Source organism: Pygoscelis adeliae, unplaced genomic scaffold (genome assembly GCF_000699105.1).
Source record: "Pygoscelis adeliae isolate BGI_AS28 unplaced genomic scaffold, ASM69910v1 Scaffold429, whole genome shotgun sequence".
Classification (NCBI taxonomy): domain Eukaryota; kingdom Metazoa; phylum Chordata; class Aves; order Sphenisciformes; family Spheniscidae; genus Pygoscelis; species Pygoscelis adeliae.
This window is the reverse complement of record NW_008825561.1, coordinates 786861-806732: the sequence shown is the minus strand read 5'-3', so window position 1 is coordinate 806732 and position 19872 is coordinate 786861.

Sequence of the window (19872 nt, the reverse complement as noted above, 5' to 3'; positions counted from 1 at the left end):
TGGAGTATTGGAGCCAGGGTGATCATCTGAGGAGACAGGCTTTTGCGGGACTGCTTTCTCTTCCCAGTAAGGGCATGGTTTCTCAATTTATCCCAATTAAAATAATGAATAAGGATGATTGATTTAACCAAAAATGTCGGGAGTAATCTTTTAACCATAGAAATCAGCTTTAGCAGCAACATTTTGTAAACATGGCTCAAAATGAGGCTTCAGTCACCACATCTGTGTATTGCTGTGGCCTGGATTGCACTTGGCCCTCCTCCAGGAACCCACTTGATATCCATGAGAGACTTCCAACAGGGAGGGAATCCAGGCTGTGCAGTGGCCACTGACACCACTCATTTGACAACACGGATTTTTTTTCTAGCCTGGTCAAATGAGGGGGAATATATTTTATATTTACGGTCAGCAATAACTGGAGAAACGTTCCCCTCTTCAGCTGTTATATGTGAGTCTGGGCCCTAAGGATTTCTTGCAAGAAGATGGCATTCAGCACCACAAAGAATTTGATTTTTAGGTGGTGTGACTCTGTTGACCTAAATACCGCCCTATAAACCATAAATAATATGCTTAATAACATTACGATTTTTGTGGTATCATGTTCCCATAGCAAGGCTTCAAGGTCATGCTGGCTTTTTTTGTAGTCATCTGACAGGATGACTAAATTCTTTATCAAGTTCTGGTTTGTAGCTAAAGAGTCTCGTGCTTCCTGATGATAGCTCTCACCAGGGGGTCCCCACTGTGTTCCAAATAATCGGTAGAAGAGCACGAGGGAAACGGACCACAAAGTGGATATAGGTGCCACCTACCATCTATCACATATACCTTATTGTCCTTTCTTTGCGTGGTAGGGGCCAAATCCTGCTGATGTCAGATTTCTTCCTTCAGGATATGTTATTCTGACTGCTCACAGACTTCTGAGGAAGTGCCTGCACCTTACAAAATCCATGAAGGACCAGGACCTCTGCATAACCACCTAATCTCACTGCTGGGGAGCGTGTCTAGCAGTGGGAATCAATTCAAGATGACTAGTTAGGAGCACTCATATCTCAGCACTCAGCTTGCTCCCCTCTACTGCATCTGGAGGTCATCTCAACAATCATGAATTCCAAAAATAGAAATTGGGAGTTCTTTGTGCTTGCCAGTTTTTAAATGTGGGAGTTTCACATTTTCAGGTTCTTCCCCTGCAACTTTGAAGAGGCTTGAAACAGACTCCTTAGGAAAAAAACGCTCCGTGCCTCCTTCCCCACCCCTGCCTGAACAGTGGAGACTGCTGCTTGATCTGCTGAGTCCAAAGCATCAGCTAGTCTGAGGTGTGAGAAAATTATGTAAAGTACCTCTGCTGGTGGATGTCCAACAAAAGGAAATAACCCTGTTTTACTCAGAGAATGTGGAAAGGTAAGAAAACAAGGTGGCTGAAGTGATTTCATTTCAAGGTTTTGTAAGGGAAATGTATTGGACTTCATACCTCTACTACTGAGGGCTCTAAGTTTGTAATCCCAGGGAATCTAATTTCTGGAAAACATGGTGATAAGGATGGAAAGGAGGGAAACTCCTCAGCAAGTAAGGTGTTGCTCCATGAATAGACAATTAATACAGCCAGAGTCTGTAGCGACCCAATGAGGAAATTAATCCAGTGTGAGACTTCATACCAATGAGTGAAATGGGTTTTTAAGAGAACCTGTTTGTTTTGGGTTTTGGTTTGGTTTTTGTGGGCGTTTTTTGCTTTGGTGGTTTGTGTTTTTTTAAAAGTCTGCATGGGGACTTCTGTGTCCTTTAAACAGGCTATTCCTTCAAGTAGACTTGACCTCATAGTGAAAGCAAGCCAGTGATTTTTCATGGCTCAAGGTCTAAATGTTGGCAAGAGATAAACTATTTATAGGCTTAACACCTGACTAGGTGCTGAATAGCTCTTGCTGATAAACCTTTTCGTGCAGAATTATCACTTCAGACTGAGACTGGGCTGAAAACCCAAAGACCTGGAATGTTTGAAAGGTAGGATTTAAGATGCATTTAAGAAAGTACGTTTAATGCACTGTAAGGTATGTGTAACTCTGCAGGATTAGAGACTTTGGTAATGATAGACAGGTCCTTTACCTGTATGTAAACAACACATCAGTGAATTTACTTAAAAGAAAATCACCCAAGGATTTAAACACATCATTAAAACACAAATGGGTTTATCTACACCAAATGAATCTCCTGCAAGCTGGATCTATGTTTAACAGCCTCCACTGGGTGGTGGCCCCCTCATTCTAACACAAATATTCCCTTGACCCCAGTATATTTGTTATAAAAGCAAGAGAAAAAAGTATCAAAGCTTGTTGGACTGACTTGCTTGTTTGGAGAAGCTGACAGAGTATAGTTGACCGTAGACCTGGACAAACGGGGGGGGGGGGGGGGGGGGGGGGGTGTCAGGGAGCAGGACTGTATTCATTTTATAGTGTAATAAATGTTTCAACATATCACAACCCTCTTGGTTGCCTTGCATGGGACTACAGGGGTCACAACCAATTTGTGGAAAAACATTGAGCTATAAAACAGTCTGGAGCCTCTTCTACTGCAACTCTAATCTGCTAATAAATAAGTGGAGAAAAACAGACTGCGTCACTCACAGAAGGCTGGAAGCAGAAGTTCAGAGCTGTCTCCCATCCACACTGCTCCCACACAAGCATGTGCTCTGGAGTCATTTTAGGGCAAGGTCCACAGTCGCCTGGAGGGAGAGAATCCAACCATCGTCAAAACTTAAGCCCTGGGGGCTGGGGATGTGCCTGTGTGGTCTGAGAAAAGTGCTAAGCAAGGCCAACAGGCTGCAATTTGTCCAGGCAGGTTTCTTCAGGTTGGCTCTACCCGAGTGTTGTAAGGTTGTGGGGAGCCAGGAGCACAACAGAGCTAACAGCCAACGATGGAAACGGGAAGCAAGGGGGTCAGGAGGCTCAGCGTGCTTATAGCCACTTTCAGTCCAGTCTGTGCTTGCAGTGATAGTGTGGTGGAGCCATCCAAGCATCATTGCCCTCTTCCTCAAGCACAGCAGCCCTGCTGACTGCGGTACATGGTTGGAGTCTGCAGGTCTAAGAGCTCCCTGTGCAAGAGGCATGCTTTAGACCCTCCTTCAAGCTCAGCAAGGCAGAAGTGAAACACATACTTTGTGAATCCTTTCAGCAACTTCATGTCATCTTGGCCTAACCCAATTCCTGAGCAGACAACATTATCAATTAATTGCTGTGATGCTGCTAAGCTGCACAATGCAGTCCTGACTGACTTTCTTCCTAAGCAGAGTTGTACTGGTCAGTCGAAGAAGATTTCTGTCCCTTGTGCTGGTATCAGCTGGAGAAGTGTGTGCTCCTAGTTCCCAGCCATAAGGCTATGCAGATTCCACAGTCAAACTGGGCTACAGCTATTATAGAAGGGATACGGCTCCCTTGTCCTCTACCTACAGCTTGACAAGTGCTGACCGGACACACAGGCTCACCCCCAGGAAAGTGCGTGTGACTCTCTCCCTGGTATTCCTGCCATCAGCTGCCAGCTACACCGCCAGCACACCTCTCTGCACAGCTGATTGCTGGTGACTGCACTTACTGGACCACAGCTCAGGAGCAAAGAGAGGCAACAACAGTTGCTGTTATTACAGTAAAAGAGCCAGCAGGTGCCTTAGAGTAACACTTACTGTCAGGCAATTTGTCACCGGTTTTCAGTAGGAAATCTTCATATACTTGGTATTTAGCAACTTTCCTCTCTAGCTTTTGCTGCCTGCAAAGAAAATGAAGAAATACACAAGACTATTTTAGACGAGTCAGTTCAAACAGTGAGAATGAAATATGTTGTTAAAGGGATCCTTTGGTGTCAAAGGAGCTTTTAATTGTGCTATGCCACACGAAGAGGATTTCCATGATGTCGGAGGAGTATATAAAAACAACTATCCTTTGAGGGGAAAATCTGGCAGTTCTGACAGTTCAGCCTCCCAATGGCCTCCTGAAATAATAGGAATGCTAATAATCATAATACGTAATAATAGCAAGTATTAATGTCCTGTGGTACTAGATGTTAATAAGATCTACTCCCAAATACTGTGTGCAGTGTTCACAAAAGGCAGACTCGGACCAGACAGGTGCAGGCAGGGAGAGCTGAGCAGAGCAGGGGAACCAAGAGCCTGTCTGGGACGAGGGGAACTTGGCTGGATTAATGCTAGCGAGAAAGTATCCCAGAGTGGAAATCAGTGCTTTCTATAAATAAAGCAAGGGCATAACACCAGCGAGAACCAAGAGCCAGTTAAGCTTAAGGACAAGAGTTGGCAGCAAAAGAAATAAAGGGCCATGAGACAATTAGAAGAAAGTTTGTAATCAGAGGAGAGAGGTCTTGAACAATATATCACTGGGTGTAACGGGAGCTGGGGCTAGAGCCACGTTGGACACCGTCCCTTTGCATACTGTCATTGCAAGCTACAGCCTTTTGAAAGCCCTCTAATGCTGGAGGTGCCTAAATCGCTCAGCACTCTCCCATAGGCATTGAGTCTCCTGGGAGCTGCAAGCTCTGTGTCCCCATGCAACCAGCACTGCTCAGGCTGAGCAGCTTCATGTTTTTGCTCACACCTGAGCCCCATCAGAAGTGGCTGATCACCAGCTGATGTCCTGGGGGTTAAATCTGGAGGGATCCTCACTGTGGGGTTGCAGCAGGCTGTCGGGTCCAAGCCCCTACCAATATTCAAGAGTCACTGTATTTTAAACATGACTAGAGGAGGGGGAGGCAGTGCTCCACTATCCACATTTTTACACAGCTTCTTTATTGACAGCCAGGCTAGATAACAGCGGCTAATCCCCTCTGACTGCAGAAGGAACCTGAGCTCCCAAATCTCAAGTCCCCTTTGGCTATAAATCAGGATTTGCATTGCTCAGCTCAGCAGTTCTTGCAGCCCCTTACTGTGTCTAGCCCAGATTTCCTTGCTCTTTTTTGATGGGCCTTGTTATATTCTGAATGAGGATTATACATAATATTTACTAACAACAGCAGGGGACAAGACTTAAAGATGCAATGGATCCCTTTTAGTACCTTGCTCCTATTACCAATACTGTACTATCATGCTAATTTGTTTTATTAAGTGAATAATTGGAACAACGGAGATACACGAAGTTGGATGAGACCGTGTGCAGACAGAGGCAGCCCTGTGTTACACAGTCTGATATTGTGGCAGGGGGAGCTTAGCTCTTACCTGAGTCTCAATTTTTCAAGCTCTGCTACCAGTTTATTTTTCTATCCCTCTGTCATTTCATTCAACTCTACTTCTGTTTGGTACATTGGATTGCTCATTTCCTCTTCACACCATTAGCCTTAAAAAAACTTATCAAACTTAAGAGCTTGATTCCTGTTCTGGCACAAAAGAAATGAAATGGTGCATTTAACAGGTGGATGAGGCAACCCATTCAGGAACTTGGTTAACTGCCGGATTATCCAGTGTCCTGGATAGATTTATTAGCTTCCAGCAGATCAAGTCCCAAACAATTGAAGTGTCCACACTGGGAATGGAGTATGGGGGAAGACGCTCATGTAATAATTGGCCCCAGTGTCATTGCTGAACCTAACCCAAAGGATTTTACAGCACAGGCAAAGACCTAGGCTTCAGTCTATGCAGGCTGCAGCACTGAATCACCGATGATGGTGAAATACAAAAGTCACTCCTGCCACTGCGTGCGGGATGTGCACTTGTGAGAAAGGGAGAGAGACAGCGAGCACACTACTCTCCCTTGGAGAAAGGCTATCGTTTGCATCTCTTCCCTTTCCCCAATGGACTATGCCTGCTGCTTAAATTTCCTACTGCTTGCAACATGTGTGAATGTGCAAACACTCCCCATGAACAGCCAGAAGAGGGTCATCGAGGGATGAGGCAGGACTAAACCCTGACGCCAGGGCTCTCCCTCCTAGCACAGAGTGAGAAGGATGCTTACATCTTGTTGCGCTTGGCGGCCAGCTCTGCTCTCTACTGGGACGCAGCTTCCATCCTCGCTTTAATTTCTTGCCTCTTGGCAACAACCTCTGCTGTGACATGACTGACTTCAACGCCTCTCTTTAGAAGTAGAGTCTTCTGGGGTGTGTTTGTGCTGCTTTCCAGCGTCTTGCTGGGGGCCTACCAGCAGAACTGGCTTTGCAAGTCAGTAAAGGCACACAGCAAATCCCTTCGCGCTTGCATAAAGCCAAGTTCAACAATTCAACAATTAAGCTGATGAACAAAAATAAACATCCTGAGAGTCAGTGCAGTCCACCCAAGCTCTGCAGTGCCCAAGGAGGTACTACCTCGCTCTCTCATGAGTCAGGGAGGTGTAAGGTGATGAGACTGGAACATTGCTCAGTGCCTACAGTTATGTGGGACGAATCCAGAGAAAGGAGCTGGGCAGGTGCCGAGACACATCCTGCTTTCTGCACAGAGGGAGGAAATACCTGAGGTAGGACTTGAAACATGTCATGAACCAAACGGGAGTTGTCTGTAACTACAGATGCTATTGTTGAAGACTTGGAACTAAGATTTATTTCCTTAACACAGTACACAGAAAAACATTTCTTCTTTGGTCACATTCCTGATTTGCTACCTTTTTCTCATAATGAACTGCTTTTGGGTTGCTCTAGGTATAAAAAAATGCATAATTTTTTGATGTATGATTTTATTTGAGGGACGTCCCCATATAAAAATGTGGCTCAGCTCAAATTTGAACAGACACTTTGAATCTACTGTATGCTTGGCTTCCTGCACTCATGACACCTCCTCACCTCAGCTGCTGATACACCCTACTGAGGTAATCTTCCTGAAGAACAGAGTGCCATGCACTAACTTCTCTAGGGGCCCAAATTTGGATCCAAATGACAACAAACAAATAGCTGGCAGCAGCTGGGGTAAGCTTGGCTGACACACGCGCTGTGCACTGAGAGGGCAGCAGTCTATTTAAGAGTTAAGAGTTTGCTTTGATTTAAGGAGAGAATGCCATTCCCCGAGATTCTCTGACATACACATGAATAGGCAAAGAGATTTGTCTGACCTCATGGATGATGGGGACGTGAGTGACACCTTTGTCCTCCTCTTCCCTGGGAAAATACACAACAGTCAATCAAATCAACCAAAGCATCACCCAAATAATGAATTTCTTACTTGGTGTTCACTTGTCTGTACATAGTGAAATGGCCTTTGGCTTCAGCAGGCATTTTGCCCTTAGAAAAGAGTTCATAGCTGACCTCTGTGTAAAGCTGTTAAAGAGGAGAGTCACCCAAGGACACGCAGCAAGAGCTGAATGTTGTGCAGGACTGACACATACCTCTTTCTGGCCTCATACCCACACTATGAGAGTAAGGAGAGCAAGACCCATCCCTCATCTCTCAGAGAGGGTTGGAGGTGACCATTTCTCCTCCCCGCCCCCCAGGGACTGACCATATGTTAGTACTGATGATGCTGTCTATCACCTAGGCCATGAAGGGTATAATTGTAGGTCGCCTTGGTTATTTTCATTCCAGACTTGGACTCTCTCTGCTGGCAGGTAACACCACCAATGTGGGAGAAGGTGTTTGCATCAGCCAGGAAATTACTTAACTGACATGTTTTTTAAAAAATAGCATTACTTATTTGCCAGCAAATACTGGTCAGGCAAAAACTTTCATCAGGTTTCTTTTGATAATATTTCTAGTTACTGATTTTCTGTTGAGATGCAATTGTTTAATTCTTTGGCCAAGTCATAAGCTTAATGATGCTGACGTAAATTGAAAGGGAATCAGTTGTATTCACTGGTGTTATAATCAGGTAAGTTAGAAGATCTGAGGGCAGGGTGCATCCCCTTGTCTCTAGTAGATTTGTCATCAGCATACTGAATGCAGTGATGGTTTGAAAAGTTCTTTAAAAATTTATGAATTGATGACAGGGGAAGTTTAATATTCTGATTTTTATAAAGCTTGATTGGTTTCAAAAGCAATTACACTACTTGTAAAATTTTATTTTATGAAGCAAGGACATTTCAGTAATTTTTATTATTTCAACATTTCTTTTAGGTTTAATATTAAGTTAAAGGGAAATGTAACTGGAAATCTGATGTATTTTATTAGATTTTGCTTTTTAGAGAAAGACTACACTGCATGTTTACAAACAGATCAAGAATTTGCTTCTGGAATCAGACTGTGTATGAGAAATATCAGCTTGCAGTGATGAGATTTTTTTCCTAATATATTTCTTAACCCTGATAATAGTAATGATATGTGGTGTATTGTCATGGCATACAATCACACAGCTCTGCTCGGTAGTGCATGATAGCAAAAATGAGAAAGGGTTGTGCTGAGACAAAGAAAAGAGTCTCTTTCATTGCTCTGGCATCAGCACTTTCAATGCCAAAGGGGTTTTGGTCTGAGTGTTTGCAGAGATGACTGTATTTTGAAACGTTCTGCTTATGAAATGAATGGGTGTTTTTATAAATATATATATCTATATGGGCAGGCCTCCTTATGAGGACAAAGTGGACTAAATACAGACTGAGGGAATATAAAACAGACCTGTCCAGCTTCTTGACAAGTTGGTGCAAAGATTGTACTTTAGTACTGCACTCAGGGGTCAGGCAGCAAATACATTGCATCATATTGCACAATGGAGAAAGGCATTCAGGAGGCAGGCGGGTTTTCCAACAGGAAGATTCAACCCAGAAATTACCAACATGACAGCCTTTATATCACATTTCTCTTTTAAGTTTAACATCAATGTTTAACTCCAAAGATTTGAAATTTTATAAATCTGTGAGCCCAGATCCTGATAGACAAGATTGATGTATATTTATCAATATAATTCAGAGTGTGAAGGTCTCTTGAATGGATCCTTCTGTATGGATGGATGCTAAACAGCTCCTGAGGATTTTCTTCAGATGGAATGCTTGTCCTGACACCTCTGCAGAGATTAATTCAGTGGATGACTGCTGGAGTCTTGGAGAAAGTACCTGGTCTCATAGGTTTTACAAATGGGAAAATGAAATACGGTCCTGGCTACTAATTTTCCACTGGGCACAGAATAAGCCTGGCAGATATGGGATGAAAAATGAGGCTTCTGTTCCAGGATTAGTCCCATTCAAAATGTCTTAAGTAATTGTATGCATTTGATTTGTTTATGGTTATAAATTTTGGAAGCCTAGAGTCTTTTATTGCTGGGGGTGGAGGTCTTTGAGGGCAAGCTGCAAGAGAATGATCTTGAAATGTGCAAAACTAATGGGCATGTCTGGTATGTTGCTGATTCTTTTGAAGAGATACTCTATTGGAAAGAAAAGCTGCCAACACATGTGGGAAGGACTGTGCCCCTCAGATCTTTTGCACCATTTTGAGAAGGCTGATGGGCAAGTTAGCTAGATAGAATCATAGAATCATAGAATAGTTTGGGTTGGAAGGGACTTTTAAAGATCATCTAGTCCAACCCCCCCCCTGCAATGGGCAGATCTTCAACTAGATCAGGTTGCTCAGAGCCCCGTCCAACCTGACCTTGAATGTTTCCAGGGATGGGGCATCCACCACCTCTCTGGGCAACCTGTCCCAGTGCTTCACCACCCTCATTGTAAAACATTTCTTCCTTATATCTAGTCTAAATCTACCCTCTTTTAGTTTAAAACCATTACCCCTTGCCCTATCGCAACAGGCCCTGCTAAAATCTTTGTCCCCATCTTTCTTATAGGCCCCCTTTAAGTACTGATAGGCTGCAATAAAGTGTCCCCAAAGCCTTCTCTTCTCTAGGCTGAACAACCCCAACTCTCTCAGCCTTTCTTCATAGGAGAGGTCTTCCATCCCCCTGATCACTTTTGTGACCCTCTTCTGGACCCGCTCCAACAGGCCTGTGTCTTTCTTATGCTGAGGGCTCCAGAGCTGGACGCAGTACTCCAGGTGGGGTCTCACCAGAGCAGAGCAGAGGGGCAGAATCCCCTCCCTCGACCTGCTGGCCACGCTTCTTTTGATGCAGCCCAGGATACGATTGGCCTTCTGGGCTGCGAGCGCACATTGCTGGCTCATGTCCAGCTTTTCATCCACCAGTACCCCCAAGTCCTTCTGGGCAGGGCTGCTCTCAATCCCTTCATCCCCCAGCCTGTATTGATGCTGGGGGTTGCCCCGACCCAGGTGCAGGACCTTGCACTTGGCCTTGTTAAACCTCATGAGGTTCACAGGGGCCCACTTCTCGAGCTTGTCCAGGTCCCTCTGGATGGCATCCCGTCCCTCTGGTGTGTCGACCGCACCACTCAGCTTGGTGTCATCTGCAAACTTGATCCCACTGTCAATGTCATTGATGAAGATATGCTGTAGGCAGCTAGGCAAGTAAGTTTGGGCAGCAGTTTAGATAAAGCAGGTCGATGTATGTATGTGTCAGAGCTCTGTGGTATGTAAATAGATACCACTGTGGTGGGCACATTACAGTTGAGGCATAGATTAGTGGCACACACACGTGAGCAGCAGCTACACATACTCAGTTTCCCAGATCTGTCCTAGGCTTTTCTGGGGCTGAGTCAACCAGTTGTGCACATATGTGTCAAATTACGCATGGTGTTGTTCTGTCTTTTTATTTTTATTGACTCCATATTATCTGCTATAAATTCTGATTTTGCAATGATGAATCATCTCACTACCTTCTACAAACTCCCTTCCCTATGTTGCAAGACAGATTTAAATTCAGTCAGTGCCTACTGACATCATCCCAGTTTCTTTTTATTTTCTGGGACGCCACCCTTAAATGCACAGCACTAAGTTTACCGATAGAGCTGTTTTACATGTACAGGAAAGTTACACTCAGTCATTCTTCCTTTTTGTCCTAAATTCTTTAGAAACACTGCTGTTTCTGCAAATCTCCAACCAGCATGGTCCCCATAAATGTTTATTCTTTTCAGTTCAAGGGTATGGTGAGGTTTGAAATTAAGTCACCTACCTGTATTCACGCAACTGGATCAGCAGAACATTTCTTTTGCGGTTCTGCAGCTGCAGCAAATACCTCATGTGAGACTGCTGGGGACCCCCAGTCGCTCATGATGAGTTGGGAGCACAGTGGGTGTCTCTCCCAACACACAGTGCTCTGTGCACTAAGCCACATGTATTTTGATGACTTCTCCTGCAAAGGGAGGGAGCGGAGCTGGAGGAGAAAAGTTTTTAACAGTCTCTGCCTTCATCAACACAATCCAACCTCCTTTGTTTTAATTATACCAAACTATCATTTGGAGCAATATAAATTTCAAGATGGATGCAAATCTCCTGTCGATCTCTGCTGAGCAGGGGGGGGGAGCTGTAGGGACCTGCGTTCCCAGCCACGGCCGCAGCCCCTGTTCCCCTAGCAGCCTTGGCCCTGTCCAGGCAGAGATGGTGGGACAGGTGATCACGGGCCTCAAGGTTTGCCCTGGTAAATATTTCTTCTGCATGCCACTATGCAGAGATGTGCCAAGTCATGTTAACACCCTTATCTGGGCGAATGTCCCTTCCTTGCCACACATAACACCTCGGGGAAAATTTCAGTCTGAAAGCTTCAAAATCAACTGCAAAGAATTCAGTATAATCAGTTCCCAGGATACCTCCAAAATACAAGTGCTGCAAACAGAATTGGAGGGTTAGGGTTAGATTTCTTTGATTTTTCGGAAGCTGCTTGACTTGCTTGGTGCTGTCCTTTTTTACACACGGTTCCCAGTCCTCTCTTTGCATCTGTGTGTTGCATGTGTGTATATCTAGTGCAGCGTATGCAGAGATACACAGATTTTATCTTTTTTTTATCTTCCTCCAAACTGCAGTTCTCTCAGCAGTATTTTGTTTGATTTACATGGCAAAGTGTGGTTTTCCTCTGCGAAATAAGCAAAAGAGGTGTAGAGTCCCATGCTTATATCTGGGTTATGTCATTTTAGTTAGATATAATTGTGGCTTTATTTTTATGTAATTTCTTTTGGTTCATTGCTAATATGAGTACTGTGCTGCTAATCTTTATGACTATTTTTTCCTGAGGATGCTTAGCCAGTACAGAACTCTGACCTGTCCACCCATGGTGGTAAAGACATATAATTCCTGAGACAAACTCTTTTTTCTGCTTGCTCCAATTCAGCCTAACCTGATAGGTTAACCTGATCTGCATAATGCACACCTATTTTTATATTTCATTGATGCTACGCTCAGAGTGGTGGACTCTATGCACAAGTACGTCATCAGGTCCTGTCCAGGTCTATTTGCAATTGTGGTTGTCAGCAAATTACCCTGAACCATATGGGATCAGCAGAGAGCTTCTCACTCATATCCAAAGAGCCTGAAGTCTTACTATTTGTTTCTTACCAGACACAGGTTACCACTCTGGAGCTCAAAAAGGAAAAGTGTTAGTGTCATGAGAACTTCATATGGCAAGTCAGCGTGTGTCATTTGCATGTCACATTATTTCACAGGTCTGAGACACAGTTTTAAAAATCTCTTGATGGAATGTACATGCCTCTCCCTAAAGTGCTTCTTGTGCTCCTTGGCCTGTGCTGCATCTTCTTTGGAAACAAGTAAGTGCAATTCCACTAAAATAAACAGGGGTATGCTGATTTCTAGTAGCTAAAGATCTGCTCGTTCTTTACATAAATAAATGCAAAAGACTGCATTCCCTGGCTTCGTCTGTCAATTTTGCAGCATAGAGTGAAGAACTTAAGGACAGCTGGAAAGCATCTGGAAGTAAAATTTTAGCTATATGAAGGAATTCTTTATTGGAAGAAAGCTGGAGAAAGCCCATACTTTCTGCAGTATTTTCCCCAGCTACTCTCTTGCTGCACTAATTTCTACCTGTAATGGATATCTCAGGTAAAGGACTTACTCTTTTCACCCAGGTACAGCAGATTTCCAGTAGGATATCTGTACGTGTGCACATATACATGCGAAGAAAGAGAGTGAGTGCTTATTCGTGTGTGTGTTTTGCATGACAGGAGGGTCAGAAGAGACGATAATAGTTTGTCAAATAATAAATTATAAGAAAAGGTTGGTAACGCCTGGTTGGTTTATTCTTTCTTTGGATATTTATTTGTGCTATTTCCAGTGTGTTACGAGACCTTAGTGGGTTTTGACGGATTGCTTTGTCCTCACTTACTCCAGTGTGACTCCATCAGTTTCTCTGGTACTGAACCAATATACCTGAGCATACCACTAAACGAATATTGGTTCCCATGCTTTGTTATACAGATGTGATGCAGAGCAGAAACAAACTGATCCTGAGGCCAAACATGTGGTATGGATTGTGGTTACAAAGATCAGTGATGAAGCCAGCACCCTCCAATTACTCCAGTGGTTTCTGGTAAATCTTTCCTCTTTTTTCCCCTTTTTAAAAAAAAAATATTTATTAATAAAATTATTATGAAACACTCCATTCCTATTTACATCCTGAGCAGTAAACCAATAGCCAGAGACATTTCATAGACAGGTGAAAATTTACACTATCAATCGCTTTTTTGTGATAGGAGTGGTTTGGGTCTTGCCAGACACGAATGTGTCTAAAGCTCTGCTGGTGCCGTGCACTGCACAGGCTGCCCCGGTGAGTGTGCTGGCAAGTTCACCAAGAGCTGCTGCCTGCAAAAGTGAAGTCTTGATGCATGTATGCGGTTTGGGATCTTTTTTTCTTTTACTATGTTTTAAAGCTAGCCACAGTTTCCCGTGCAACTTGAACTCAGTGTTCACAGCATGCCCCAATGTCATTTCCGTGTGACTCAACGTGTCAAAAGCTAGGTTGGTGCGTGCAGCCTTGCTTTCCCCTAGTGCCCGGCTCACAGTGCCAGCATCCATTGGGGATGGAGGTCCTTGCTCCTGGTGTTCAAAGCCACATGTGGGATTCTGCTGCTACACAGCAAGAGGCTGTCAGAAGTTTAACAGCAATAGCACAGAAACGTGCTATTTGGGGCTCTTGGACTCATTGCTTCAAAATGTCATGGAGATAAAGAATTTAGCAAGATTCAAATTTGGGTTCCGCGTTACATGAAAACAGGACTGTTGAGAAGTAAATAATCAGAAAAATATTTGGAAAGGTTGCAAAGTGCCAAGTTTTGAAGATTTAAACCAGTCTTTACGAGCTGGCAGGATGTCTCTGAGGGGAACAGTTTATCCTGCCAGAAGTTTCTTGCAAATGCTCCTAAACCACCACTGTCAGAGTCAGCCTATGGGGTCTATTTAAGCTGACCACTGGCCTGACTGATTTTTAGGTACTGAACAACAGAAAATAAGATTAAATCAGAGATTAATCCATGTTCTATAACTGTGACCACAACTAATGTGACAGACATGATGTACAGTTGCAGCAGAGAAAGCAAACCCATTTTCATGAAAAATAGAACATATCAACGAAGAAATGACTCAGTCTTTGCAGCATTTCAATAAAAATATCTTTGGCACTCTGCATGGGCCCACCTACACTCATATATACTGTGAGTAGCTTAAGATGTCTAAACTTGTCTCACAATCTCGGGTCAAAAGGAAATCACTCATTAAAGGAAAAAATGGTAAACATCATTTAAGCACTTTTGAAAGGCACTGTGCTGATAGCAAAGTGCTTTGTAATCTGGAGAGCAAGCACAAAGTGAATGGATAGATCTCCCTACACTGACACAGTAATGTGCCTTGCTTTGGTCCCAAGAGACTGTCCCAGCCGAGGGTGAGAGTTTTTTGGCTGAGGAGACCGGGCAGTGCCTGCTGTAGCCCATGATGTGATCGATTATCCTGCCCCTACACCCAAATGGAGCCTGCACATGCTCCCATCAGCTACTGGGCGACTGTCAGGCATCAGCCCCCTCCATTTGGGCTGGACCAGCTCTGCCGTAGTGACACAAGGAGCTGTTTGTATCCCATTTCTAATGCCTTGAAACAAAACCCTTTCCTTGCTCAGCTGCCAGAGGAGCATTGGTTCCCCACACTCCCCCAGTGCTTGCTCAGCAGCACTGCATGCTACCTTGGCACTCTCAGTGCACCCTGATAACAAGTCGATTTGCACATTGCAGCTTTTGACCCCTCCATTTGATGGCCAGCAGCATTCAACATTTCCTGTCTCATCCCGGTGACCCTCCGTTTGCCAGGCTGTAGCTCCAGGGACACAGCTGGACAGGGACCCTGTGCACCAGCTGGGGACCTACAAAGATGTTTCCGCAGCAAGGAGCCACAGAGACTGCCAGCTCCTCGCACTGGAGGAGAGCTTGGCATTGATGGCCATCACCCACACGTGGCCAGAGCACCGACAGCCCCACCATCCAAGGCCTGGTGAAAACCCTAACCTTTCCTTATCAGCAAGGCGGGCCTAGATAAACACCAAAGGACAGAAGCATGGCAGCAGCTCAAATGGAGAAAATACATCCTGCTTATCGTTACAGCTCTCAGTAACACCAAGGCAGCTTGGCTGAAGTTCAGCTCTTTACTCCAGCCTTCATCTGTGCTGTCATGCTTGTTCTCATTTTATCCGTAAAGGTGTTAAACAGATTTTCCATCTCACTTTGTGGTTTTGACACTTGTATAACAGGTTTTTTTCCCCTGCTCAGGTTTTCCCTGGAGCTATGATCTCCAAACACAGCTCAGGAAGCTAATGATGCTTAGTTTGGAGATCTGGGTCTCCCTGCCTCAGCCACGCCGACTGGTGTCATCTAGCCCTGTTGTAGCTGAGGAAACCATGTATGTAGCAGGCTACTTCTTAACTGTGAAAGAATCTGTTCTCTTCCAGGCTTAGGGTGGGAGTTTTAACAGCCATTTAACTCTGCTCTTGAGGAATCAGAGATCTCTCACTTTGATGGGAAAAAAACCTCTACAATTCTTTTCACAATTCCATGCTAATTTACCTATTCTTGTCCTTTTTTAATAATCTAGACTGTCATACATAAATTACTATGGCACAGTAATTTCTATTCGATACAAAAATAAAGAGAGAACAAATACAGAAAAAAGATTTTTTTTCTGTCTTCTTGCTTTTAGTGATGTCTCTTCCCTCAGTATACTTGACACTCTTATTATTGCACTGTCTCCTTACCAGCTCAGTAGATAGAGTCCAGAAGCCTGCTGAATTAGGTAAGTGTACAGTTATTTTTAACCAAGTTGAACGTTACATGTTTGTATGGCATGTTGTGCAACAGATATACGCTGGTGTCATATGACGTTCTGTCCAGACTCTTGTCCTAAATTTAGCTCTAAATTTAACCTGAGAGATGTAGGGCGAATAATTAAATGTCAGCCCTGCAAAATAAACCTGTTGCATTGTGATTTGAACTTAAAGGGGGCATAAACCTCTGGTCCTCTCTCAGGCGTGCTCAAAGCAGTCAGTGCAGGACAACAAGCTTTCTCAGTGGCAGTATAAAGGACAGTTCATTTGATCAGGGCTTCAGATGTTGTATTTATTACATATGAAATTACCACACAGCAAAAACAGCACTGGGTAAATAGAGATGATGGTGCGGTGCCCTTTAGCACAGTCCATTCTGGTTCTTTTGCTGCTCTTGTCTGCACAGCAACCAATGATGTCCCAGGCCTGGCCATCTCATCAGGGGGAGCAGGCCAGCGTAGCATGGCAGGTGTCAATGTGGATGACAGCTTGTCCCCCTGCTCTGAGTTTCTGAGTCCCATGGCAGCAAACCCACTTCCAGTTGGGGTGGCCAGAAGCCACCTTCAGCGTTCATCCCAAGCCAGGCTGGAGCCCATCTCTCAGGAACCAAAACCACCCACTTCTCTCTGGGGCTGTCCACAGGAGAGTCCTGCTCTGCCTTGCCAACTCCAGTAGCACCTCCTAGCATTGGTTTAACTCCAAGCATATAGAAAGTCGTAATTCCTTGAACTTCATTGTGCTCAAAGTTACGGACGTTTCTTCAAGCTGAATTTAGGTAGGGGCATCTGTTGTTTTTCGAGGGCTGTTTATCTGTGGCAATAGTAAAGCAAAGACAGCTCCGTATCCAGAAAGTCTGTTCTCATGTCATTGAGGGAAGGGAAGGAGAGCAATGCAACAGGTCTTATTGCATACAGCAGGCACAGCAGTTAGACACAAATCAGTGTTAAAAGAATTAGAGGGTACCAGAGAAATGCATCAAAAGAGACTTTGTTCATAAACTAGCCTAAGGGATAGAATGGAGAGGTAAACACCCATTGTATATTTCCAAAGACTGCTTTAAAAAAACTGTGGAAAGGTTGTTTCCCATCAAAATCAATTTCGCTTTTCCATCATTGCTGTTTTGGGGTTGCTGTTTTTCCCATGACCTTTGCTATTCACAGCAGCTTGTGTCTCTTGTTGCCATTCTCGTCCTCCTGCTCCCCTGCAAGACCCTTGGAGCAGTGGGGTTGCAGCAACATCTCTGAATTTTGTGGATTTTGTAAAGGTCAGGAAAAAGACAATTCTTTCATTAGAATTCTTACTAACATACATTATAACGTAAGATAAATGATATTTGCACAGCAAAGAGTAACTAAAAGATAATGTTTATGCTTTCCCTCTATATTTGTTTATATAGTCTTTGGGTTGTGTTCACTTCATATTAGCATTTCATGTTCCCTCTGACTGATTCTTCTTTCAGTTTGAGTCAGTGGATGTGACCTTATGATGACATTTGCAGAGAGGCAGCGACTGCAGTAGCTGCACGCTCTCCCAAAGCTCACTGGCAGGGCAGGTCCAGGCTGCAACATCAGATACCTGAAATGGGACTTAGGACCCTGGATACTGGGTGTTCCCCTTTGTGCTCATGTCGTATTTCCAGAGGAGTGAGGACTCCATTTTGTTTGTGTCTGTAAGGTAAAAATTTTCTGTGAGGAGCCACTGTGCAGAAATGGAAGTTGTACACTGAGCCGAAGTCCAGCCTGACTCGGGGGTGTGAGTCAGGAGCCATTAGCGTGAGATAAATTCCTCCAGAAAGGGGAACTATGTTCTGAGTAGAGTCATCTCAAAACATCTACTTTTTTGCAGCACTGAAGTATTTAGGCAGCAGAGTCAGCAAGAAGTAATGATGTATATTGTATTCCCTACCCCTGGGCACGTGTGACATCCTGCACCTTTTCCCATACAAATGCCTCTGGCTCCTTGCCTCTCTCAGGGTACTGGGGCCAAAGCAATCATTAGTTCTTGCAAAGGAAATTGAAACCACCTTCCCCTGTGGGAGTTTCTATCTTCTTGTTATTTGAATGTGGGTTGTATAGCAGGAGGCACAGGAGAGTTGCTTTTGGTTCTGGTGTTGGCATTTAATCTTTGGGAGTGTCTGATGGAAGCACAGCATGGCAACACTGAATGCAAAGCTCTGCTCACTGGAATATGATTGAGAAAAGTAGAGATGTGTGCCACAGGTCTATGCTCTCAGTGAAATATGCCACCCAAAACATCTTGCTGTCTTTCTACAGTAAAAAAGTTCAGACTTGATATAAGTAACAAGAGAACAGTTACTTATATCAACAGTTACCAATTACCAACAGTAATTGGTGCACAAAGCAGTATGCTGTTCTGTGGCAAAGTATTATAAGGATTTTCTGTCCAGGGACTGTTACTGTCACAACTAATCAGTATTTTCTTCCTTTCAGAACAGCCACCCATGAGCCAAGTGTTTGGGTGCAGTAGAGTTACTCATCGTTGGTAGTTGTAGGCTATGGACAAGAATACGGTTTGTGCTAATGTCCATTCTCACCTGCATTTCATCATGTGATGGCACATCTGTGGCAGCTCTGCACACAGAATGAGTCTGTAACAAGCTCGTTGGTCTCCTGGGATGCACAAATGAACTTTGCTTTTTTCACCAACCTCAGTTGCCTGATTCGGTTTTTTCTTAAAACAAAACAGCACTTAGTAGAGCTGAGGGGCTACTTAATTCAACTAATGGAAGTGGAGACTCTGAACAAACCCCAAAATTAAGGAAATGTTAAATGTGCTTTCCTAACCTTAATTCTGCTCGCTATTTTGAGGAAACATGAAGAATAAAGCAAATCTTGCTGTGTATTTCTTAATTTGTTATTTTCATGTGGTCATCCTTCTTTGTCTTCTCTCAGATTCAAATGTCTTTTATTGCGCCTGTTGGTGAGACCCTAGCTGACTCCCCCATCAGCATGAGTTGGCTATTTCCATCATTTTCTATTTAAAGAGAAAGCAAACAGACCTAATATGCAGTGTCTGAGTTTGAAATCTGTCCCGGAAAATGGCGTAAATTTATGTATTTATTTTTGCAGGTGACATTTTGGAATCTCTTGGAATGTCTTGGGGTTAAGCTGAAAATGCAGATCTATAACTGTGCGTGCCCCAGGGGAAATATTAACAAATCTGATGCAATGCTAATAAATCATAATGATTGTTATTATTATGCTTTGGATGTGTTGTAATAAAGCCACAACATTGTTTTATTGGAAAAAAAAATCAACCCCCAAATGTATGATTTCATTCCTGTACAGTAATATTTCTGTAATTAATATTTCAAACTTCTATGAGGTCTTCCTCTGAGGATACCAAAGTATTTCACAGATACTAATTAAATAAGGTCTTATTCGGCAATCTCTATCCATATAAGCAGTCTTGGCTTCCCATCTGCAAGGAATTTTGGACTCTTCTCTGAAGTTAATGAGTTTGATTATTTCCAATTCACTAATGTAGAAAATGAGACACAGAGGAGTTGAATGACTTACTCAAGACAAAAGAGAGAGTTAGAGGTATCTGAAAATAGATCTTCTGAAGCACAGTCCTGCACTTGTATCAGAAAATGGTGCAGCAGCATTCACAGGAGCTCCAAATACATCAAAGGGGTGCTCGGGGCTTTGCAAGGAAACCCAGGAATGTGGGAGGGAAGGGAATTGCAGTGTGCGTGGTGTGAATGGCATGGGGAACCATCTGCAACGTTCATAGTTGATGGGACTTTGAGCCCCAGTACCTTTTTTATAATCAAATAGTCCATCCTGGAAGATGTAGGCACCCTTGTC